The 26042-nt window shown below is 38.9% G+C and overlaps 1 protein-coding gene across 1 annotated transcript in view; it reads left to right on the top strand.

The window, feature by feature from the left end:
* PTK2 (protein tyrosine kinase 2) overlaps positions 1-26042 on the top strand; it is a 187712-nt gene that overhangs the window by 25880 nt on the left and 135790 nt on the right. The window contains exon 3 of the mRNA XM_033072195.1: positions 13666-13692. The gene's annotated coding sequence lies outside the window, so the exon portion shown is untranslated. The remainder of the gene's footprint in view (positions 1-13665; positions 13693-26042) is intronic.

The following is a 26042-nucleotide window of genomic DNA, read 5'->3' as shown; positions in this document are numbered from 1 at the left end:
TTTAGGCATCAAACAGACCTAATCCAGCCAGGTCTGCTCCAGGGACCTGAGGAGTTCAGAAGTCAGAGTTGTCCAGTTTATCCCAAATTCTTCTAGACTATTTCTGTAGTTTTTCTCTTGGCTATGGAGACACACTTCATAGGGTTCCTTTGGGCCTAATGACTTTTGTTACTCTGTGATTCAGGAATTGGGGAAAAGGGAGATCAATGGATTTAGTTAAATTGCATTTATGTGGCAGCAGAGTTAACATCCCAGTCACTTTGGTGCAAATAATCCTTGTGGCTCCTTTGAACTTCCTGTGGTTTGCTCTGAACTTTCAGTGTCCTGTTATTAAAAACTTGTGCATTTCTTCTTCTGTGGGGCTGCAGCAGACAAATACCAGTAGAAATTATTCCAGCTCCAATTCTGTGACAAGTTGTTTGCATATGCAGCCTGAAATTCCTTTGTACTGTCACAAATGCTTAGTTTGCTGGATGATGAAATAAATATTAACTGTACCAGAGCTGACACTGGTGTAAGTACACCCTGCAGTTCTCTAATTTGATAATCCTTCTTCCTATCAGTGAAAACTAGAGGTGTTCAGAAGTTCCTGCAATACTGGCATCCTTGTGCAGTACCTGCCTGATTTTGTGCCAGAATTACTTTATTCAAGCAAATTTAAGTTTGCGTCCACTCTGAACGTGATTAAATCTTGAAGGGCTTGAAAATGAGTCTCTTTAATAATTATTGGAAATTTGGATAAGGTTTTTAATTTGGACCACTTTCTCATTTATGCCTCAAGCTTGAACTCACAGGGTGAGTCTTATGATATGTTCAGGAGCAATTTGGAGAGGGAAGACTGGGGAACTGGAGACCTTGATGAACTGAATGTTTTTTCAATATTTTAATTTGGAATTCTTAATAAACATTGCATATGTATTCTGCACATTATGAGAGGCAGAAGATACAGTTACAATGTAATTTGATGTGCCTGATGCTTCATCCATGATAAATTGAAAACTAGATTATAGAGTAATTAAAAAATGTTCACCTTCTTCACGTTACCGAGGTTAGAAGCGCATGAAACGACTGTCAGTTCTGCTCTGGATCATCATTGTGACCAAGTTCAGTTCTTTGTTCTCACTCTGGTGGGATTCAGTGGCATCTGACTCTGTCCAAGTTGGATCAGAAGCAGAGAAAGCTGGATAGGTTTCTTTTTTGCTCATTTTCCCTGTTTTCATGCCTAATGAATGATCAGAAATGGAAAAGCTTTTCAGAGCATAAGCTTCAAATAATACATTCTTATTTGAAATAACAAAAGAGGTGAGCTAATGTTTTTTCATTCTCAAGAAATGGTGGGGCAAGGAATAAACTGCAGTATCCATGAAGAATTGTAAAAGCTTAACAATGTTTTTCTTGGTTTAGGCTTTATTACTCTTGCTGTCCTTTCTTACGGATTATATTGTGGTACAAAAGATTTACGTTTTTCTGCCTCCCAGCACTCATTGCTGAGGCAAAAGCCACATTTATACTGTACACTTCTTTGTGGTCTAGAATTCTTATCTTTATGCAGAAAATATTTGTTCACTGAGTCCAGCTACACAGGACTGTACCAAATGCCCTTATATAATTAGGATATTTGTGGCTCTTTTCTGTTTATTCTTAAAGGATTGCATCATGATTTTCTTTATGCTCCAGCTAGCTTGGTTTGCTGATAAGGAATTGTTACACATCAGCAGGGTAGGTATTCACCATTAGTATTGCGCTTTATATATCAACAAAGCAAGATGAAGGAAGATGTAATTGTACAAGTGTATATACACTCTGTAATCCCTTGACATAAATGGAAAAAGCTATTACTGAAATATTTGTGCTTTTCAAGTGAAGCAGTGCTGTTTCTTAACATCAGCAGGAACAGTACATTTCAGACTGTTTTAACAGTAGATGCATTTTGTATTTGATTTTTCTTTTTAAGAAGTTGTTTCTAGGTACAAAATCATAGCTTTAAAATCCATTTCAAATAAACTTGTAATACTCTACTTAAATACTTACAAGGCAAGTCAGAGTTTCTAAGGGACTTAGTGATTCTTAGCTAAGAAAGTAATGAGTGTGCTTTGTGAGCAGCATGCCGTCACCATTCCTCTCCCCGCTGCTGCCCGTAAAATTGGCTTGTTAGTTATTTATGAGGAAAATTGGTTTGACAGCCCTGAAGGCAGAAGTGTTCAGTTCACAGTACAAGTAATGCCATGGTGCTGTAGCCCTGGCCATGGGATGAGAGGAGCTGCTTCTTGGAGAACCAGCAACAGCCTTGGGACCATTTTGGTACCTCCAGCCTGGGACTGAACTGTGGCTGTGTCTCTGTAACTTGAGTTGTCTTGGAGCTTCAGACTGTAGGGACTTTCTAACATATTTATGTTGCAACTTTCTATTACTGTCTTTTTACCTTCTGTGGATAATCTAACTAGTTTAAATTGAATTTTAGGTTGGGGTGTAAGCTGTTTTTTATTTCATCCTGGACCTAGAACGTGTTCTGTTCAGACCTGTGCCTTTATCCAGCCTGGGTTTGGCCAGACGCCTGCCAAGGAGGTGTAAAGTGTACATAAATCAGAAGTTGTCCTTGCTGTCCTTGTTCCTTCTCCCTACTGTCTGTAGAGTTTGTCAGCATTGTACAAAATAGTATTTTAGAAGATCTGACTTCAGAAATCACAGCCGTGGTTTGTGCAGGAAGCGTGACTTGGGTTAGCTGCTGGGGGGTAATTGCAGCATTAACTAAAACCCACAGCTTTTAGACTTAGAGTTCCTAGCATCTCTAATATTTATCTGCCACCCAATATGTAATGAATCTTAAATCTTTCTGCAAGTATTTCTGGTGGTCTTAATCTGCTTCATGCCAGAGGCAGGGAGAAATAATGCTTTCAATTTTGTCAAATTAAGTTTTTACTGTGCATTAAATTGATTAAATAGAGCAGCAGATTAAGGCGAAAAATACTATCTTAAATTGCAATTCAGGGCTGATAGAATCTTAATGATGCCAAGTTGAAATTATTCAGTGGGTTTGTGGAAATGAGAATCCATTAATCAAACGCGCTTGACTTCGCGTGGCGCTGAATCGGAAACAAACTCTTTGCCTTGTTCCCTTTGCCCAGATGAGTAATGGCCAAGCTGGGAAGGCACAACCAACGGGATATGGGAGCTGTGTTGTGTTCTGTCAGACCAACTGGGTCTCCTGTTTGATCAGGTTCTTGTACAGAACAGATGTTTTGGGGGGTTTCCTGTTACACCAGTGCCGTTGTCTTTGAGCCGCTCTCACGGCTACATGACACAACCAATTAGGAGAAGAAAGCCCATCTCATGTTGTGTGCTGCAGTTCTTCTGTCTGCACTCTTGTTCCCCCACTACCCCCTCTTTACCTTCATAATCTGGTTTTGTATGAGTGTATTTTTCTTTTCCTGATTTTTTTAAAAAAATTTTTATTCTCTCCATGGTTTCTCCCTGCCTCACTTGTCATCTTTTTTTTGCTGTCTTAATTTATTCTTTGTCTATTTTCCATCTGGAAAACTTTTTATAAAGGGACAGAAAAAGCAGAGGAGAAGCAAGGGAAAAGGTTTTTCTCTATTTCTGCTGGTGCATCAATGTTGTGGTGTGAGGAGGGAACTAGCCTAACATAACTACTGCTAACATGCAGCATATTAAGAAAAAAGAATTTTCGTTTAGAATAATACATAATATATTGCTCTGTAATGTCTCTCTTGCTTTTTCTTGATTTGCTGTCTTCTGTTGCCTCTAAACTCCTGTTTACCTCTGAGGTAGGCTCTGTGTCTTTTTTGCTTATGAAGAACTGTGTATTCTTGTGAAATGACAGAAATAACATTTGGTTTTATCTCCTTCCTAATACTCATCTCACTGGTTTTGGAAATATTTTTTGAGTTTTTATTAACCCCCCCCCAGCAGAGTAACACTTGGCAGCATGTTGTGTCTTCAAACATTTACAGGAGTTGGAAGTGGTGTAATCTGTGTCCTTGGGAGGATGTGCAAGACCTGTGAAAACACCCAGATGACATTAAAGGAGTTGTTCCCATGCATCCGGTGGTGAATTTATTGGATTTTTTTTCTAGCACACTGAGTGTCCTTAATTCTCTTATTTCTTACATGATTAATATCCAAAACTGTCATGTCTTCACTGCAGAACTGATTTCAGCCTCTGTAGCTCTGGCTGTAAATGCCCATTTGTTGTGGAGGGATGTTGTGGTTCATTTTGAGAACAAGCTCCAGCTGAGGCAAAGTCTTTCTCCATCCACAGTGTCACAGTTGGGCCGAGAAAACTCTGGTATTCTCATTAAAAATAGATTTCATCTTATTTATTGAGGCAGGTTTCTGTATAGAGCAAAACTTGGTGCAGCTGCTGTCAAACTCGCTGTAATTACTGTGGAGTAATCCCATTGTAAGCAATAAAACATGTTATTTTTTAGGCACCAGTAAGTCAGTCTTTTCAGGGATGGAAGTGTTAAGGCCCTCCTCCTTTTTTTTTTTGGTTTTTTTTTTTAAAGTAAGAACAATGTGTGTGCAAAGGTGATAATCTTCTGCTAAACTTCTGACAAACTACTGTGTGTGTTCTTTACTGGAAAACTCTTAAATATTTTCTCCCTTACTCTGTGCTGGCTCCATCTTCAACCTTCTTTCACCCATCTGTAACTTCAAACAAGAAAAATTTAAAACTTTAATTCCAGCTCCTGAAAAATTGCTGTAACAATGGAATCCATGTGTGGGCCAGAACCATGGAAATAGCATAATTTTACAGTGGTGAAACATGAAAGGAAGTTGACTCGCCCAACTTTCTAAGAATTTGTGTTTTAACAAAAAAACCACCCAAAACTTGCAAAATACTGTTCTAATATTCAAAAAAAGAAATTTTGGGTAGTTTTTTTTTTTTTTGTTACATCATTAACCTGTTACTCTAAATCCTTCTAACTAGTTAGTGTTTTAAAACCTAAACAAAACCCCGACTTGACCCCCTCTAAAAAACACTCAAGAAAGCAATTTTTTCTTGCATTGAGGTCTGGGGTGTGCAGCTCTGTTAGGAGCTTTTTAATGTTTTGCCTGAAGTAATTTCTCCTCATTCTCTCCCCTTCTGGTTGTGCTCTTGGCACTCATTTCTGTACCTGGAAACACATTTATTTTACATTCTGAAACACCTCTGTGCTCTGTGCTAAATTCCTGTCATACCTAAAGCACAAACCAGCCTTTGCTGACACGTAGAGCTAATTTGTATTTCAGTGCAGGAACTACACAATCCTGTCACCTTTTGAAGACGTGGGTGACTTGTGGTGGCACATTGTGTGTCACAAGTCCTTCACGGGAAATGACAAGGGAGCTTCAATCATAGCAAGCAATGTCAGGACAATGTTTCTTGAAAGAAAAACATCCACTAAAGCTATCACTTGGAGGAACAAGTGCTCTGTAGTACAAATAGGGGGTAGCTGCACACGTATAGAATCCATGTCTGCAGCTTTCCCTAAGCCTGCCTGAGGGCCTGAATTGTTATGTTCATAAAATGTCACAATATTTCCATCAGGATTGTGTGATCACAGATCATAGTACTGGAGATATTCCTGACAGATCTGATCTACTGCCAGCACACACATGTCCCTCCTTAAATCTCTTAAATGCTTTTAAAATTTCCTGGGCTTGTTTAAACACATCCTTTTGTGATAAACGATTAAAGGATAAGGATATTCCTGTAATGTGGCTGGCATTCTTAGAACAGTACTTTAGCTCGAGTAGGTGTTCTTAAAGGTGATGTTGAAGCTCTTGACTTCACAGAGCCACAACAGGAGTTTAAGACCATGAGAATCACAAAATCATTTCAGTTTGAAAAGACCTTTAAAATTGGTAATTCCAGCTGTTAACCCAGCAGTGCCAAGGTCACCACCACTCAACCATGTCCTCAGCAGTGTTTGACTGCCTTTTCTATGTCAGAGTTTTTCCTAACCAGGCTAAACCTCCCCTGGCACAACACAACTTGAGGCCATTTCCCCTATTGTGTGTTACTTGGCAAAGAGACTGATCCCCACCTGGCTCCATCCTTCTGTCAGGGAGTTGTAGAAAGTGAGAAGATGCCCCCTGAGCCTCCTTTTCTCCAGGCTGCTCCTTATCAGTCTTGTGCTCCAGCTTTGTTCCCTTCTCTGGACATGTTCCAGCATGAGAGGCCCAAATCTGAGTGCAGGATTGGAGGTGTGGCCTCCCCAGTGTCCAGCACAGGGGGACAATCACTGGTCACAGTGTTGCTAATCCAAGAGCTGCTGCTAAATGAGCCCAGGGCTGCCCAGCACAGGCCCTCGATGGCAGCAGAAAATGGTATGTACATAGAGTTTGTGTGCTTGGCTGAGTGGCTGGTGGCACCTCTCTCCATGCTTTTCTTTTGCAGGAATGGCAGGGAGCTCACTGCCAGCTGTGCAGAAGGCACTCTTACTGGTTTGAACCTAATCTCCAGTAGTTTCCTCAAATGCTCCCTAAAGCTCAAATCCTGGCAGGATTTGAATGGTGACACTGCATTGATTTGCTTTTCCTTTTTCTGTCTTTTTTCTCTCTTCTTCCCCCACCCCCTCCACTTGTGCTGTGATCACCCTGATCCTCATGTCCTCCCTGTTGGGGGGCCCCAGATTTGGTAATCTGGCCTTCCTTGGCAGCTGCTCCATCCCTCAATCACTTCAGCTGCACAGCACTAAACATCTCTGCCTCCTTCTGGTGCAGAGACCACAACTGGGCACAATATGTTGATGCTTTTTTGTTTTGCACAGTAATACCTTTAAGTACCATGTTTTCAGTACCCTTCCTAATGAGACACGATGTTTTGTTGCTTTTGGCCAGCTACTCCAGTTTGAGCTGATGATTTCAGAGAAAACAGTGACTCAGCCTTCCTCCCGCAGTTGGAACTGGAGAAAGTGCAAGTGTTACTTGGTTAAGGAGGTATTGCTCAGAATTTTTTCCCCAGATGCATTACATCACAGCTCTGTGTTGAAGTGCAGCTGCTGTCTTAGTAACTTGCTGAATTTTGTGAGATCCCTGTTGGTTTTTCTTATCCCCATTGATACGACTTTTGCTGACCCTTAAGAACTTAATATGACCTGCAGACTTGCAGAGTTCACTTACCCATTTTGTGATGCTGAATAAAACCAATTATTGGGGAACTACTCCATCCTCTTCTCTGTCCAAACCTCTCTTCCCCATAGGCAAAAGGTGCATGTAGTACTTGTGTAGATACTGAGACTAAATTCTTTATCTGAGTTGCTTAGATACTGCATGTTCTGTAACTCTGTATGTAATGAGATTGATCCCACCTGCCCTGAGTAATGACTGAGTGGTTTCTCTTACTCTTCTTAATCTCCTTAAATGTAACTTCCACCAGAACCTTTTCATTTAATATCCTACTGTTGAGTGTGCCTGGTTGTAAAATTTGGCTCCTGGTGTCTGCATAGATAACTCGGTGGTCATGCTCAGTGATGTGGTGTAAATGAATTTGAAGTGTTAAGGTGCATACAGAGTTCAGGGCAAAGTTCAGCTGAGATGGAGGAAAATACACGTGGATTATTCTGATGGTTTTAATTGGAATTTGTGTTTTTTAAATTTCAAAAACTAGTATTTAAGAAGCATAAGCAGAATGATTTTGGAAGAGTAGGAGAGGGGAAACTGAGATTGGAAACTGGTGAATGTTTGTTTTTGGTGTGGATGCTGTAAGCTAAGGAGACTCAATACTGATTTTGTTTTCAAACAGGAAGAGGAAAGCAGGTACAAATAGAGGAGTGGGGCAGTGAGAGGAATGTGACAGTAGACTGACAACAAATTGAGAAATTATGGAAGCAGATATGAACTGAGGGTGTTCCCGAGGTATGGGATGAAATCAGCTGATGTTAATAATGGTGTAACACCACAAAGCTTTTGCACATTTAAAGCCACTTGAGGTATGTCAGATGTGGTGATTGTCCCACCATAGATGTGCCTTGTACCTGTTTTATCAACCAAACACTTGATTTGAAAAAACCCTTCATGTTCTGTGCAGTATTTCAGTTGGTCCTCTCATTTTTCCTTGCTAAATTTTGTGTGGCTTTTGTGTTTCAGAGGCAGCAGCTTGCCTCAGAACTAGTGAGTGGTTAAAGAGAACTTCTCAAAAGCACAGCACAGGCTGTGCACATTGCAGGGAGTCACAGTGGTTCATTGTCGGCTGCTTGCTCGTTAACCTTTTCAGCAGACAGAAATGAGAGCATTAAATCATTACTGCTGATACTCACAGCTGAAGCAAAGATTTAAACCAAGATAATAAGTGCAACGTGGATCTCCTGTGAAGTAGGGCTGTAAACACAAGATGTGTGGTTTTGTATGTTGAATTTCTTCTGATCTGGCTAAAGCACAAAGGAGCTGCTGCCAGGTTTGGTGGGTGGAGGTGTCTGTCCTAGAACTGTGCCCCCTCCATCTCTCCCCAGGGTAACAGATGAAGATTTGCAGCTAAGCTGGATGTTCAGCTGCTGCTGTGCCTAAGGCAAATGCAATAAATATGTCAATAGGGGAGAAAACTCTTAATCTGAGTAAGCAAATGGTGGTTTTAGTGCTGGTATGACTGACATATGAATACTGTGTCAGGTATTGGTGTTTGCAAATCTGAAAAGCCAAAACAGCTGGAATATTTAAAGACTTATAAGGATAATAAAATGTTTAGGAAAAATGGACCTTTACAGTGAGGCACTTCTGCCTCTCATTCTACATAGCTAGTATATGAAAAGATTTTATTGAGTTGCATTGAAAATTGCTCTGAACACTGCCTTAATGTGAAATGATATAATGAAAGGTTAGCATTCAGCCCTGCAGATTGCTAAATTAGAAATAGGTTATATGTAGGTTACAAATGAGATGCACTTTTAATGATGAAGGGGAAAAAATACATATATGGGACAGTGCAACTGGTGGTTTATACAATCTTTTAATCATACTGTAAAACTTTTTAATAGCTTTTCCTTAATAGGTGTGCTGTCAGGATGAATTCATTGTGTCTCCAAGGTCTTTGTTTGGTAGATCAGATGGTCATGGATAAATCCTTCATTTTCTCACCAAATGGAATTTTACAAAGCATTTTTCTTGTAAGGTGACTTGTGTTTTCTGTTTACTTTGCTCTTTAAAAAAAAGAAAAATATTTTTATATAGATGATAAGATCTATGGGAGAAACATCCCTTTTAGCCTGCCAGAAAATACAGGGAAGGAGACTTCCAGGTGGTTGGATCCAGCCTCTAAGACAACATCCTTCAAGACCAGCCACACAAAGGCTAAAAGCTGAATATGCATCTGTAGTCCTACATTATTTTGGTACCGTGGCTAAACAGGAAAATTGCATTTTATGTTGAGTCTGTGATATTCCTCATTTAGTTGGAAGGATTGTTGTCCAGTGACATGTGCTGCTTGGCTTCTTGGAGGCAGACTGTGGTCTGTGGTTCCTCGTGTGCTGCAAGCATTCACTCTTCCCTGGAAAGAGAGATTGGTTTGTGAATTGAATATCTGAATTAATTTCAAGGGAATGCTGCTAGGCTGGAGCCAGCCAGCTCCTGCTGCAGGAGAACAGGATTCAATTTCTTGTGGTCTGCTGCTTACCACAGCCCTGGAAAGAGATCGCTGCTGCAGATGGGGCAGAGTCTGAGCCTCTGGAGTTGTCCATAGAGCCATACACTCATTTTACCTTGAGGCAGGAATAGGAAGCTCACAGAACATTCCTGTTTTTGATGATTAGATGTTACTCTTGGAAGGAAGATTTAAAGTTGTGGCTCCATTTTTATGAAAACATTTGTTGAAACTCTGCAATGTAAAATGCGTAGTTTTATAAAAGCAAATGCAGTAGAGAGATCCAGTCCTCAGGGCATCCATAAATCAGAAAAAAACTATTGGTGCTGAGATACACAAAGCCTGTTTGAGGACTGTAGTGTCCAAAACTATCTCAATGTATCTAGAAGCAATAATAGTATTCTTTCTTTAAATACTGTGCTTTCTGTTCCTTGATGAATTCATGTACATAACTGGTTTGGTTGACAAGTTTTCCTTGGCTAAGGAACTTTCTTATTTTGTAGCACCTCTAATGTCATTTTAGCTGGTTCCTGGTCTGTTATAATCATCTGTGTCCAATATTACAGAAACCTTGCTTGGAAAGGAGCTCTTGAGGCCATCTGCTCCATCTTCCCAATATCTACATGGGATAAAACCGGTTTTCTCTGAGAACTGAATAGCCTTTACAAAGTATGTAAAAGTTTGGCTATGATGAAGAATGTGATGTGAAAGTAATTTTTCTTTCTGCCTGTTCAAACTGGCAGTCTGCTCCCTGCCAAGTAGCACAGGGAGATACTTAAGAATATGAATGCGGAACACGAGTGATCCCTTGAAAGGATCAGTAGGAGCAGCAGCACTTGAAATATGATTCATTTTAGATTTCACTTTGAAGAACTACTTTGGAGCAGATAAAAAAGTAAGATTGGTTCATGTTGTACAGCTGCTGTAAATGTGGTTTGTGTGACAGCACTCCAAGCACTCAGAAGCTGAGTTGTAGGGGAAAAGTCAGTCCAGGCCTCCCTGATGTGAGGGAGTCCTTCCCACCAGGACAGCTCTCCAAAATGCTCTCAAGCCTTTCATTTTAGTCCCAAACCAGATTAAAATCCTAACTTTGGGTTTTTTCCTCTTCACATCTCAGCACTGGTTGAATTTCTCATCTCTAGAGATTGAAATGCTGTAGTGTGCTTCAAAAAGGAGGAAGTTTTCCGCAGCAGAGAAGGCAAGTTTGTAAATGCAACCTGAAATGAGTACCTTTCTGAGTGTGTACTCTTGGTTTACCTCTCTGTGAAGGAAGTTTTTAAAGTGTGGCCAGAATCCACTCATCATTTTTCAGAGTTAGATGTTAAATGAAAAGCAATGTTTGAAAATAAAGCTAGGAGGTTTCAAGCCAGAAGAGATGAGAGTAAGCTGGAAAGATGGAGCAAACTCAATGGTAAGAAAGTTCCTGAAGTGACTCTGCACTAATAGCAGCACCTGAAGGTAATGAGCTTTTCACTTACTGCCCTGGTGTCTGGATACACAAAGGAATAGAATTTTTACTGTTACCTTTGTTACCCTGAAATATTATTTAATTTATAATGTTATGAATTGACTTTTGTGTAATGGTGGTGTTTGCTGAATTTAAGATACAAAATCAGCCTATAGAGGACTTGGTGTTTAATGGAAATAATTGAGAAATACTGTAAAAGTAACCTGCTAAGTGCACATAGGCAGTTTTGAGTATACTGAATCGACCTTCAGGCTTCAATTTCTTCAGTCCATCTTGTTTTTAGATCTAATGTATGTCAATTAATGGTAGGCAACAATCTCTCTGGATTGTAATAGAAGAAGGTGCAGTTGCAGGAAGCTGTTCAGTAAACTTGTCCCAGGGGTGCAGCATCTCTTCAGTTAATGCACTTGTGAGACTAATTTGCAGTGGAACATGGAAGTAAGAAATCTTCTCAGTCTTTGAATTAAATATAGCAGTGGTGCTGATGGTGTCAGGGCCCCATTTGGGAAGGTCCTGGTGCAGTGACAGGATCTGTGTGAGCACTGGCAGGGAGAGATCACAGCAGGAACAGCAGCTCAGGTGTTAGGGACAAACACTGGAATATGATCACATCTTTCTTGAAGTTAAAAATCTGTCTGTGTCTTAGCTGCAGAGCTTTTCCCTGTTTAAATTCTGAGATGTGATTGTTTTCTGCCTTTGTGTATATCATAACATATTTTTTTGGGGTTATGTTTGCCGTTATTTTCCTGACATCTGTTGTGTAGGCACATTTAACCAAATAGTCTGTTCAAAAGTAATAAATGCTGAGATAAAACATTCCCAGTACACAAAAAATTAGAAGTTTTTAATGCACTTTTAAGTGTTGGTAGTAACTTAAATATTTCAATAGCTGTTAATTATAAATGGAATTTAGACATAAGCTTCTATCACTGTAGAAGAACGAAAATCAAAACCAGTATTTTCTAATCCATGGTTTTAGATGCTTTACTCATGTGGCTGCAGTTGTATGTTTTTTTGCAGGATTTTTTTTGTGATTTCATTAAAAAAGAACATGGAAACAATTAAAGATATTAAAATTAAAGCTCCATTCCATATGTGCTGATTGGGATTCTGTGCAGGAGCTGTTGAGTTTTTTGCTTCCTGCAGTTCCTGTGTCTCCTTGGCTGCATCTCCTGTCTCAAGGCTTTTCTTACATGTACGATGGTTTTGTTCCAGACATCATGATGAGCATCCTTTAAATGTACCTTACTATCTTTTTAAATATTGTGTTCTACCAGAGTAGGGCATTCAGTGTTTTCTCTGGGTTTTTTGGTGGTGTCCTGTGCCACTTTGATTTCCCACTTTAAGCGTGTTTCAACTTTGTGTTGCTTTTTCATCCTCTGCTCAGAGTAGTGCAGTTAAATTTTGAATTTTTTCATGGGCTGCCTTTACATTTTAGGTGTCATTCTCTTTGTTATTCAAGTTTCATCATATTTTCCAGCCCCAGATATGAATTATAACAATCTGTTGATGAGAGCAGGACTAATAAATTTATTAAGCCTCGTTATTTCTTCTAATAGGTAGCACAGCAGTGACCATCTGCCCCTATAATCTCTGCATCTGTTTCAGCTGCTACACCTGTGGTTAAAGTTCAGTTTCCATGTGGATTTTGTACCCAGTGTGACAATTTATTACTCAACTCTGCTGTTTCCTTTAACCAAATAACTGTGCAGACCTTTTTTTTTAGGTTCAGTTCATTTTTTCTGTCATTAATTTTACTGGTTCCCCTTTCCCATCCCTGCCCTCCTCCACTTGTATTTCTTTCATTTTTCATTAACCCTGTGATGTGTGTCCCTAGTCCAGGTCCTTACAGACTTGAGTAATTCTTTCTAGTTCTTTGTGCATTCTAGTCTCTGTTCTGAACTCTGATGGGCATCTCAGGTCCCAGTCATGAGGATGTGCACTGAGATGACAATAGAAAAGCAGGCAGGATCAATATAATGACTTATTGCTTGATATAATGTATATTTTTTTAGTGTATAATTTTTAAGATATTCTATTTAGACTCTGAGACAGTGGTCATTGTTTGCAGCTCAAGACAGCCTTAGCATTTACTATAAAAATGTTCAGCAACTGTGTCTTATGTGCCTTGGTGACAAAAATCAGTGTCCTTTTTTTTTAATATTATTTCTTGTGTTCTACGCTTGTCTGCTCGCAACCTTGGCTACTTCTCTAAAGATTTAAGAGTAAGGAAAACATTCTGTAGAGTCCTCATCATTTGCAAAGACTATCCCTGACACTTTGAACTCTGAAATTCTGTAGGTGATGATGGTGAATTTTGTATGTAACACTTCATTTGTGCGTAGTGTGACCTGTATTCTACTGCAGTAATTACACTCATTGCCTTCAGTATAATCTTTGTCCTTCAGTTAGGTGAGCAAAGCATAATCCTGTTAATGAACAGGGTAAGACAAGGAAAATGCTTTTGATTTGCATGTGGCATCCCTGGCAGCCAGCAAATTGCTTCAGATAATGTGCTTTATTAAGCAAGTATGGCCTTGTAGAAAAATTATGAAGGCAATGCAGTTTCAGAGCTATTTTTTATTCTGTTTCTGAATGCATTTCTTTATTGTTACAGATATTTCAAGACTTCCCTTGCCAGCAGGTAAGTTCTCTTTTTTCAGTTATGTCTTGATGTGACAGCAGGCAGCTTTTAAAGGCTTACTTATGATACAATCATGCTTTTATATAATCAGAATATTCTGGCACTGTCATGGTACTTAGTCGTGTGGGGATCTGAGGTCAAAACAAAACCTGTTGAGGTACAGATTTTTTTCCATTTAAATGGTGTATTTCAACAAGGGGAGGAGGTAACTGAGGTGTATTTATAGGCAGTTGTTAAACATGCATGTGAGATAGTCAATGCTTAAAGCAACTCAGCACAACGTGTGGGATACAGCTGGCAGGGGAGCAGCTTAGGAGCAGCCCCAAATGGTGTTAGTGGTGCTTCAGAGGGACACAGTGCAAGGAAATGGGCTTGGGGGTTATGGGTGGAAGGAATCTCTCCAGTTATAACAGAGAAGGTGACACAGGTTCACTTGGCTGGAGTAATGGATGACTTGTGTCCGAGTGCGCTATTGCACTCTTCTATCAGTGGTGTCTAAAGGTTTAAAAAAAAACAAAACCCCCCAAAAACATGGACCCCACAAAAAACAAAACCTTACCCCACTGACATGATTTTTTAAAATACTATTTTTTGTTTATTGTTTGTTACATTTGGTCTTTACAGAATTCACCCATTCATTTGTGCTGTGGTCTGGAGTTCTGATGCAGAGCTCAAAGTGGGGATGTTTCCTGTTCCCTGGCAGATGCAATTTGTCCATCTATTCCCTGTTTGTAATGTGAATTCTAGAATCTTGACTGAAATGCACTTTTATTCCTAATTGATCAAGGGATTGGATATTTGCTACCTTTTATCCTTGCCCTGTGCCTTGGTGATTTTGCTTACGTATCCATTCTTTCATTTCTTCTTGCTGATTTCAGTACCTGATCTGAAGGAAGCTGTTCTTTCCTGTTGGAATCAAATGGCAATTTCAGTTAAAAGCTTGATAGCTGATATGTTGTAGTCTTTTATACAAGAACTTCAGAGCAGCTCTTCTGCAAAAAAAAAGCATGTTTTCTTGAAGCAGTGAAGTTTAAATGTGGAAATTTTCTTTTTAGGACAACATGTCTAAAACGATTTTGAATGTTAAGAGTGGTTGTCAAGCAGGCACTTATGGAAAATATTGGAAAAAGAAATACCTGGTGTTTAGGTCAGGCTGACAGGAAGATAAGGATTGTTGTTAGGTTTTTTTCTGCAGTTTCTATGACAAGAATGTGTGATGAATCTTTTTCTGAGTTTATATTTGGGACTTGAAGAGCTTGGCTGGTGTGAATCTGAGTCACAATGAGATTATTCTTTTCAATTTGAGTCTGTGTGGGAGTGTCCTCACTGTACTCCTTAACTGTGTCCTGCAAGTACTGATAGAGGGCAGAAGTTTTCCCAGGATTTTCACAGGATGAGCTTTTCCCATGGCATGGCAAGAGGCCTTTTTAGAGGATATAAAAACTACACACCATGGCTTACCTGTAGCAGAGATTTGGCAGTTCCTCCTGATGAGGGAAATAAGGAAATGTGTTTTAGAAAAATATTACCCAAAGGGAAGGCTGGAATCTCACAGATGTCTGAGTTGTCCTGTGGTCTTACAGTATTTTTATTAATGACCATGAAAATGGACTTGATTTGTCTTTATCTGCCAGTAACACCAACACAAAAAGAGTTATGAGCACACTGGGTGATGTGATTAAAATTCAAAGGGAATTTGATAGATTGGGAAAGCAGCCTGGATAAAAGATATAATTGAATAAACATGAGGTTCTGAATTCAGATGAGAAGTTTTAATCATTAGAACTCATCTTTGCAATAAATAATGGTATTTTTTTATTTTGAGTTTTAAAGAACTTTTTTCTCCTGAGTGCCACTTTCAGCAGTGGACAATAGATGTCACTAGAAATGTTCTCACTTTTGCCACCTGGTTTTACTGCTCTAAATTTTCATCATAATATGGTGGGGGGAGGCTTTTGCAGTGTTTGAAGATTTTGCAGTAAGGAGATCACTTCCTGTGGTGTCCTTTATTGTAGTGTCTTGTTTGAGGTCAGATTATACATAAATTTGGTATAGTCAGTGGTATACCAAGGTCATCCAGAACAGTCATTTCATAGCAAAACCTTGTAAAGAAGGATTGTTTCTGTGCTGGAGAACACATCAGTTGATGAGGTCGTTAGTTAAATCATTACTCAGGAGAGTTATCCTGAATTCATCTCTATCACTGCTTTGAAGTAACTTGGGTTTTTACTGCCTTGAAATTGAGGCCATGGAGATGAGCATAGAGAATCTTTGGAATGTGAACCAGGAGGGGCTTGGAGAACAATTTGCTAAAATATTATAATTTTGAAGGTGGGTAGAGAACACAGTTCTCCTGTCTGTAAGTGAAGTTCTCTTGCAAAACAAGTGTGTTCACAGCATGCCTGGGGTCATGAAAGACTGGTTTTCCTCTGGTAAATGCAATTAAACTTTCTCTGTTGACACTACTGGAATTAAAACCAATCCCTCCTGGATTCTGTCCCACTCTGAATTTAAAACAGATCTAGCATCTGTGTGATGTAGGTGACTTTTCCTAAGAGCTGGTCCTTTCTTCCTGATCCTGCAGTGCAAATATGTCTTCATTACCAGAATCAAGAAATAGTTAGGAAGCTAGAAACTGTATCAAAGAACTAGAGGAAAATAAAGACAAATATAAGAAAGAAGCATATTCTGAATTTTTGGTTAAAAATTCAATAAAACATTATGCCAAGATTGAATCTCAGGTAGTTGTTTGTTCTTGATGCCTCCTCCAGATAATATCTGGTGAGTCAAATAAAACCTTGCTGACTCCTAACATAAAGTATAAAAAATTAATAGGAAATACACATCTTTTGCCTAGTTCTAATTTCAAATATGCAGCATATTTTAAGTCTGATGGTTTTATGTTCACTTTTTGCTGTATAAAGTACAATTTAGGTAAGCACCATTTGCACACTGTCATCTTGAAATACGAAATGGTTTTGTAACTATTTTTATTTCCAAGTCCTCATTTAGGACAAAAAAAAAAAGTTACACAATTTCAGTTCAACCTAAAGTTATTTCTGAATTAAAGGCATGTCCTCATTCAGTCTCTTGGTGTTTTTGGCCTTGCTGCTTGCACAGGGCTTGCTCATGATCCACTTAATGAAATCAGATTCATCTCCTGGCACTTTTCACAGCCGTGGAAGAACCTCCTGCTTCCCCTTCTTCTCACCCCCTGGGCAGGAGATGGGGTGTTTAATGCTGTGCTGTGTAATGGATATTCCTTCCCCTAAACCTACACCTGCCTGTGTGATGGATTTATACAGCAACCAGAATTTCAAAAGCCCCAAAGGGTAGGGTACTTCCTTCAGTGTTAAAAGGTGGAAAATTAAAAATTGGTTGAGGTATTGCCAGAGTTGCAGTAGGCAAGAATTGACAGAATTGAGGTTATGCAGAATTCCTAAAATAAATGTTCACATGTATTACAGAGGGTAATAAATTATGCAACGATTATTCATGCAGCTGAGAATAAACTCAGTAGCCTGAGCAGAGAACTGGTGTTAATATCCCTGCTCAAAGGGGGGGAAAAGGTAACCGACTGTGTGGGCAGAAGTAAAAAAGTACAAAACAGTAACTTTTGCATTTGTCACTTCAGTTTTAAGTAAGAATTAAATACAAGCTGCACTAAGATTGAACAGTTCTCATTTTAGAATGCCTGGCATGGTGCTGAAGGGATTGCACAGGAAAACTGTACTTCTCTAAAAACTGCACTTTCAGTAATCCCTTTGAAAATCAACATTTTTTATTTTTCTAGGAATCTCTGCAAATGTTACTAAGAATGCTGATTTTTAAGCAACAGTAAACTTAGTTTGTAATGGCTTGGATTGTAATGATTTTATTTGTGTGATGAGCATGGAACTGAAAACAGTTTATGAAATATTAGTGCTGTCAAGCTAGAATAGCTACCTGCATGTCTTGTACAGCTCTGAAAATGTGAGAGGACTTTTCTTTTGATGCAGATATGGCCTGTAGCTTAAATTCTTTTCACTACCAGCAAGGCAGGTGTTATTTCTAGATTTCCAAATTCCCTGTCATGAAACTGCTATTACTGCTGGATGAGGGTGTTGCTGACAAAGCTTAAATGTTACTTGGAAAAAGTTTCTCTTGTTATTTGTGCATTAAATCTTCCTGTTTTAGAATTTTTTTAGTAGTTTAATAGGTCAATAATCTATCCCTCATAAAATCAATTTTCCCATTGTTGTGTACTTCTGATACTTAGAAAAGCAATGTATTTATCCTTTGTAAACTGTCACTGTTGAATATTTTTTGGGTTGAGGGCTTGGGGAGGTGACAGCTTAGACCTTGACAGGAAATCTGTGTATTTGCCAACCCTTCCAGTGAAACAGTCTTAGTTTAGTTTGACTGTGCTTTTGACACTGCCCTCTTCCCTGCATTCCCATCCATATTTTATAGCTGATTGTGCACACAGGGAAAGAACAACAACATGATTTGGTAAGAAAAATATTTTTATTAGTGAGGCTCACCTATGGAGTAATATTGAGGTGATGAGATCCATTAAACACCTCAAGAAACTGTGAGTTAAATTGTAGTGTTTTTCCTTTAGAGATTTGAACCTGACAGTCCAGACAGTTTCCAGGCCATCTCTGTCCATTTATTCAGTCCATAACTTCATCAATTTGTTTATTATGGTGCTGTCATGGGAGACAGTGTTGAAAGTCTTGCTTAAGTTAAGAGAAATGACAACTCTTCACCTGCCAAGCTTTTATTTTAATCAGAGAAGTTCATTAGATTGATCAGTCATGTTTTCCCTTTCATAAATCCTTGCTGACTATTTCTAATCACCTCATTGTTCTCATTTGTTTAGAAATGGTTTCCAGTGTTGTTACTTCATCACTTTGTCAGTAATGGAGGTAAGGGTGACCATCCTTACTCATCCAGACCCTCACCTCTTCATTTCTTCCAGCTGTCAGGAACCTCCCCCATTTACCAGGGCAGCCTGTGAAATGATTTATAGTTAAGAAACTTGCCCTGGCTGCAGAACATTGTTTTTCTGGAAGTGTGTACAGAGATAGAGGAAAAAGGGAGAAGAGGGGTAGAAGAAAAGAAGCTTCAATATAGTGAATTGAGAGTAGTATTAAAAAAAAATAAACATCAACCAGGTATGTTGGGAATGATGTGGCACCCCTGGTATCTGCTCTAGACTGATTTTATGCTCAAAGAAAGTGAAATTTGATATATTGGGCACTTAATGGGACTGTGCCATGATTGCATGAGGAGGCAGGGAGTAAGATTTGATGACATGAAAGGTCCTTTGAGTCCTCTATCCTGTGTCCCTATGAATTTTAACAAGCTGGATCAATAAAGTCTGACACTTTAAAATAAACAAAAAAAGTCAGCATTTCAGCACATTCCCCTATCATTTCCTGTAATTCTGGCTCCCACAGCTTTGGACACATCCACACTGCTGTGAGGATTGTTCTTACTTCTTCCTGGGCAGTCATCTCAAAGTAGAAAAATTCCAGTAATCAAGGGTGCACCATATGCAAATGTACCACTTGAATGTATAGTATCTAAGATATTTTTCTTTATTTTAATTGGTTTCTCATTTAGAACAAATTGGAAATTTTTATCTCCTTCCTTAGAAATTGATATTACAAATGATGACTTTAGGAATTAGGCTGTTTGGAGGGTTAAGGATACTTTTCCTAGGGAAAATTGTTCTTTTTGCAAGTGGAAGAAAAATGTGTGGCTGCTCCACCCTGGATAACCTGAAATATCCTGAATTGCACTTATGCAGTTCAGTTTTGAATGAAGTCAGCTGCACATACTCTTCATTCTTTCAGATAGCATATCTGATCTTATTCCTAGTTTGTTTTAGCAATAATAAGATTATATTTATTTTCTCCTTGAGGATGATGGACAAGAAACTTGAGCCTCAGTGTCATGTGGGCACCTGGTGACAGTCCTCAGCCAGATTTACCAGGGAGAGATTTGTCAGTGTTCCACCTGAGAGGTGGCTAATTTGTCTTGTGTAGTTAAGGGTGCAAGGAATGGGGATCATTCAGTGCTTTATTTTAAACACACTAACAACTGGCATTCTTCTTAAAAAACAACAACAAAAAAAGGCAAGTTACAGAGCTTTTGGACAAAATATAAAAGAAGAAAATCATGAAAAGTCTTGGGGGTTTATTTTTTTGTGTGGGAGGAAAGCAACACTTTGGACAGAAACTATTGAATCTGAACTACAGATTTTTGTTGGTGCAATATCAGAGGAATTGTAGCAGCACTTAGAGCTCTGTACTACATGCTGTCAATAAATAAATAACTTGCAGTAATGTTTTGCTTGGAGTAGAATGCTTATGTACTCTGAGAAGATGTTTACCTGTTTTGGTGTCAAAGGAATACAGAGCAAAAATGGTTCCTTGTGGGTTCTGTGCTGTTAAATATGAGTGGATATCCTGGACCTGGCAGTTCACACTCAGCTGAGGCATTCCCCAGGTGAGGAAAGTTCATTGCACTCCTCACAGCCACATGAATTCTGGTGGTTGTGCACAAACAGCTGGAGGGACGTTGGCAAAAGTTAATCAAGTGATGTATGTGGAAATCTGAATTAAAATTTTGTCTGGACTCTTTCAGAGTTACAAAAACGGGACATTGTGTGGTTGCACATTTTAAAACCATTTTAAGGGTTTTTGATAAATGGTTAGGAATTTCAGGATTGTTTTTTACTTTTGTTGTAGCAATTTTTTTGGTTTGTAAAAGTTTTTGTATAGGCAAGGTAGGGGATGTTTATCTGCTAAGAGTGATTGGAGAATTCATCTATCTTCTTTTACAGGAGAAAAAACAAATCCAAGAACAGAGCCAGCCTTGCACATGCAGGGCAGTGTGCTTAATCAGGGCTTCAGGATATTGGGAATGAAATTCTGCTGCTCCTTTACACAAAACCTTCGGTGGCAGTCACTGAGAGTGTCTTGTTCTGCTGCAGAATTACTGAAGGAGAAGATGAAATTTGGCAAACTAAAGAGTCCAGTAATCATGGTTCCTAAATATGTGTTCTTTAGTCAGTTCTGCTGATGCCCATGAAACATTCACTGTTTTTATACAACACAGAAAATGCAGCTTCTGTGAATTTCTGTAACCCCTTGCTGTAGTGTTGGAGTGTTACTACCCAGGGTCTTCATAGCAACAGCTATGGAGAAAAGGAAGGGTGGGGATAACAGTGAGACTGAAAGAAAGAATTGAATATCAAGCTGGATCTTGTGTAGTTGACTTATACTATACAAAATGTTAGTTATTAGTGTGTGTTTTGTTCTGCAAGACCTGGGAGTGGCTTGGGATCTTCTCCCAAAATACACATGAGCTTGTTTGAAGAGGAACATCACTGACTTCAGTGAACCAAGAGGAAAAACATTGCATGGTGAACTTTAATCAACTGTTTTGTTGTAAGTTACGCCTAAAATGACCATAAATAAAGGATTATATGAACTTTCCTTTAGTTTATTTTTATGTCCTTGACAGCTCTTAATGTATAGTTTGAACACTCTCCTTGTGTCCTTAGTCCTAACTTATTTGTGCAGGCTTTGTTTGCACAGCAGAAGGCTGGGAAAAGGAAGTAGTAACAAAAATTGATACCTATGGCTCCCCCCTTCCCTTTCTTATTTTCAGAAGAAAATATTAAATTTAAGATTTAAAATAAGAGCATATTTAAGAAAATACCCCATCACCTTATGATAGCTGTGGTGTGTCTTGCAGGCCTTTTCTGTGGGGATCACTAATTTGCATATGAAAAACTGCAAAAATTATTTTGTCAGGTATAAAGCTGATGTTCTTCAGGTTTTCATATGAAAACTTAACAACAAAGTCTGTTCTTGTAGCAAGTACATTTTTTCCTCTGGACTTTACTCTGATGAAGGGTTAGCATAACAGAAGAGGGCTATTAAATGCCTGTGCTTCCATTAGTGGGCTGGAACTACACTTGAGATGGATATGAAACTTCTTAAATAATTCTTACATTGTTTAACTCTGGCACAAAGATGTTTTCCAGCTTATATCTTTGTGCACTAATTATTCCTTTAAGATCTTTCAAAGATTTTCAAAGTTTTTAGTTATTGTCCATTTAGATGACTTACTGAAATGGTTTTCACATGGTTTGATTTATTTTTTTCCATGGCTATCTGGGAGAGTTATCTGTGATAAATCTTTTTCTGAAAGACTTAATACAGAGAAATACTGGAACTGTACTTCCAGGATTAATAGACTTTTTGTTGTGATTCCCATTTTGTTCAGATGTTTTATGGAGCAAATTTTCATGGATTTGAAGAGAAGCTGAACTAATACCTCTGATCTGCACTACAGATCTGATCTCTGGGGTGACCAGTGACAGGACCCAAGGGAATGGCTTGAAGCTGTGGCAGGGTAGGTTTAGGTTGGATGTTAGGAAAAGATTCTTCACCCAGCTCTCAGGATCATGGTAGGATTGTTTGGGTTGTCCTGTGCTGGGCCAGGAGTTGGACTCGATGGTCCTTGTGGGTCTCTTCCAACTCAGGGTATTCTGTGATACCAAGGAAAGGTTAGAATGATACTAAGGCTTTTAGTCCCACTAAAAAAATAATTTATGAGCATTGAAATTCCTGATGGCTGTTTCCTGGTCATCTACATGCCCTCCAAGAGGTGGAGTAAAAGGTATTGTTGAAACTTGAGGCTTTGTGATAGAGAAGGGTGAGGGAGCCAAATGATGCAGTGAGGTGTTAGAGGTAGTGACTGCCACTGAGGTTCTGGAAGCATCAGTGACATAATTATTGAGATTTATATACAGAACTTCTAAAAGTAGACTATTAAGTAGAAATTTGAAGGACGGTGATCAGACTTCGTCTAATCACCTGTATCCTTCAAAACTTGAGCGGTGAAGGAATGCTCTCCTACCCCAAGGCAGATGTGATTTAAGTCATTCTTTGAAGATACTTAACCTATTAAAATGACAGTTTCACACCATCTTCTGCAATTTAAAAAATCTTATTATGCATTGATTTCAGGGTCCTTGAACTTTCCTGCTCCCAGTTTATGACACTTCTTCATGTCTATATTCTTCCTCTGTTTATGCAGTCTGATTTTTTTTGTCCTGGTCTCATGTTCACTTAGAAGCTTTAGTACTGGCTCTTGAAATGCATCAAATGAGATTGTGGAGAGCAGGACCAGAGGTTTTTGGGAAGCTGTGCTCTGCAGCTCAGAGCTGCTCCAGAGATGAGCTCTTGGCCCTGTCAGATGCTGTTACATGCTGACAATGCTGCCCCTGTGATGTTTGGTAAAGTAGGTCATTTGGGCTGACATCAGAAAAGGGTTTTTTGGTTTTTTTGATGTTCTGTTTACCATCAAGATATAGGATACTTATTTAACATCCTCAGATCTGAAGAAGGGCTGTGCCCAGACATCTTTCCCAGCTGTATCAGTTGGTTTTGGACATCTTGGCCTTGCCTACTTTCATTTTTGTATCAGCATTCTTGCACATCTGTTTTCAGCTTCACCAACGCCTTTTGTGCTGAAGTTGTCAAGTCACTGGTAAAGCTTGCTACACTTAAAGCTCAGCTGAGTTTGGAGCTGCAGAGCAGAGGTTGCATTGGTCTGCTCATCAATTTACTTTCTGCTGTGAAAGGATGCAGAGAGAGGATGTGTGCTGCCTTTGACACACTGAATGCTGTTCCATCCTGTTTCACAGCTGGTTACCTCCACTAACTTCAGCTGCATTTGGTCGTGAGCTCCTGGAAGCCTTTTTTAAAACTAAGCAACAAGTTCTTGTGTTTCTGAGCTCTTTGATACCCCTCTGCAGGCATTTTCCTAGGTAAACAGAACTTGTTCAGCAGAACTGTGCAGTCTTGTGTAATTGGAGGAGCAAATGAGGCTATTTAAGGTGGTGGATTTTGCATTGAATAGAAGATTTTGTGTTAGCTGAGGATGACCTTTGATTCCCTGTAACAGCATAAAATGACTGCCTGAGGAGCTGCTCCTTGGAAGTTTATTGCTGGTGTCATGAAGCAGTGATGTAGCTGAAAGCTCCTGAAAAGTGAATGTCCCTTCTTAGTACAAAATAGGAAAAGAGGTTGATTAAAGTGAATAGGAATTGAATTTTCTGTGGCTTAGAGGCTCATCTATACCTAGCCTTACTGCAGGTTCTCCTAAACAAAGCATCAAACTATTTTTTGGAATTTTTCAATCCAAATTTTGCCAATTATAGAAGGAAAGGGGCATTGTGGCTATTTAACAGTATTTTCTTATTTTATTAAATATGCTTTTCTTTGCTTGGTAGCTCAGGCACTGAATTTACTTGGTAATAGAGCAGCCTTAATGTTTGTGTTATAAAACTTTAAAAAGATGTTCTGTAAAAATTAATAATTAATTTTTAATTTTCTGCTTTCTTAGACTTGAAGGGTATCAGCACTGGCTTGTTGATTTATTCTGTGACTCTGGAATTTTAAACTTAAATAGCTCTTTGTTTTAGCCTATAAGAGTTTGTTTATACAAAGGCATTTATGCTATACTCATCCTTCTCTAAGAAATATGATATAAACTGTTCCACCAGTGTGCTTTCATATATAAATGGAAGAATACTGCATTATTGTGAGGTCATAGATTACTGTTTTGTTCAGTTTGTAATTGCATTTAATAGCTTGGGAGTCTGAGGGAGTTGCTGATGTTTTATCTCTGGTATATGTAACACTGGGAGTCAGTTTCAACTTTTTCCTAAAAAGATGTTTGCAACTCAAAGTGTTTTGATGAGCTGCTGTTTTAACTTTGTATTTGGCATCTGGAGGAGAAGCAGGATAAGGAAGATAGGAGCAGGTGACACCATTTCTGGTAAATAACTGGGCCCTATGTGGCTGCACAGCTTTCTTGCTTTCTTTTGTTAATTGGTTCTTAGGTAGATGAGAGAGAAAGCAGCCCAGATAAGATGAGACACTGAAGAGATTTGCTGACCCATAAGCAACTTCATTTTCCTATATCCCTCTTAGAAGATGTGGCCAATTATTTCTAGGTTACTTTTGAATTGATAAAGGTGGAGTTTGAGAAACATCTGTAAGGTCAGTTGATCCACTCATGGATCCCTTTCACTGAACAAAAGTAATCCTTACAGAATGCAATTCCTTTAAACAGCATCAAAGGGCTGGGGTCCTTCCCCTTCAGATACCTTCTGCTGTGCTAACCTCATAAATGGAAGGTTTTTGCCATGAAAAAGGGAAGTTTTATAAGGTCAAGAAAGGTTCTGGTGACCATTTGGATTGCTTTGTTTCACTCCTTCTCCAGTCAACTGACATTGGAGGCTGAAGATACACAGTGCAAACTGATAATCACAGTGAATCTGTCAGAAACTAAAATGATCAGATTTTATTTTGCAGTAAAATAAGGAATAGCATGTGTAGGATTCACTTCTTCTCTTTTTTTTCCCCACCTCTTCTCTCCAGGTTTCCATGAAGCAGATTTTAGCTTTAAGCAATGGAATAGTGAATGAACTGCCCAAAGATGTCTTGAGGATAGAAATGGTTTTGTTGGGTGAATTTTTTTGTAAATAGCCTAGAACAAGAAGAAACAAGAGATTTTGAATCAGTGTCCTAAGGAAGGAGTAACTTTAAACCTTTTTCAGCTTTCATGGCATTGACTTTATCCTTCTCTACAGTAAAGCCTTCAAAAAGCAAATGGAAGGAAGTGGGAGAAGATGAGCAGCTAAGTCCACCCACAAGGAAATCTGCTACAGCTTTCATGCCTGAAAACTAATACAACCCATATGGGTTTAAAAAATGGCTAGTCTTTATTTATGGAATAATAAAAATAAAGTTAACTTAGTGGCCCTTTTAACATCTGTTGTCTTAACCGCATAAACTGGGAGGCTGCATTGCTGCCTGCTCTGCTGCACAGCATCACAGCATCCCTTGGGAAGGGGAGGGATGGGAAACCTCATTAATGCTGCATTCCTCCTGCTCTCTCCCAACACCCTGATCTGTTTTGCTCCTCACCTCACTACTACCAAGAGGTTAAGATCTGAAAATAAAACCAGTGAATTTTGTCAACTACTATTTTAAATGTAGCTCAAATGATCATAAGGCTAAACAGGTGACCATGGTTCAGAAGGTCACAAAACTTTCTGGGAATACCCAAGATTGTCCTACTGTTAAGCTCACCAAATGAAGAAACATAACAGCAAATTCAGTATTGGGTTGACTTTTTGCCAGAAGAATGTCTTAGGCATAGATCCTCAACAGTTTATATTCTAGAAAGATTTTATGTAAATGCTCTTGTTCTTCTTCAGGAGAAAAATGGCCTAATGTAGTTTGGAGCATGGAATTAAAGTTTGCTCATATTGC

This window comes from Catharus ustulatus, chromosome 1, assembly GCF_009819885.2.
Source record: "Catharus ustulatus isolate bCatUst1 chromosome 1, bCatUst1.pri.v2, whole genome shotgun sequence".
Taxonomy (NCBI): Eukaryota; Metazoa; Chordata; class Aves; order Passeriformes; family Turdidae; genus Catharus; species Catharus ustulatus.
Note: the sequence above shows the minus strand (reverse complement) of the source record. Positions and strands in the feature narration are given on the sequence as shown.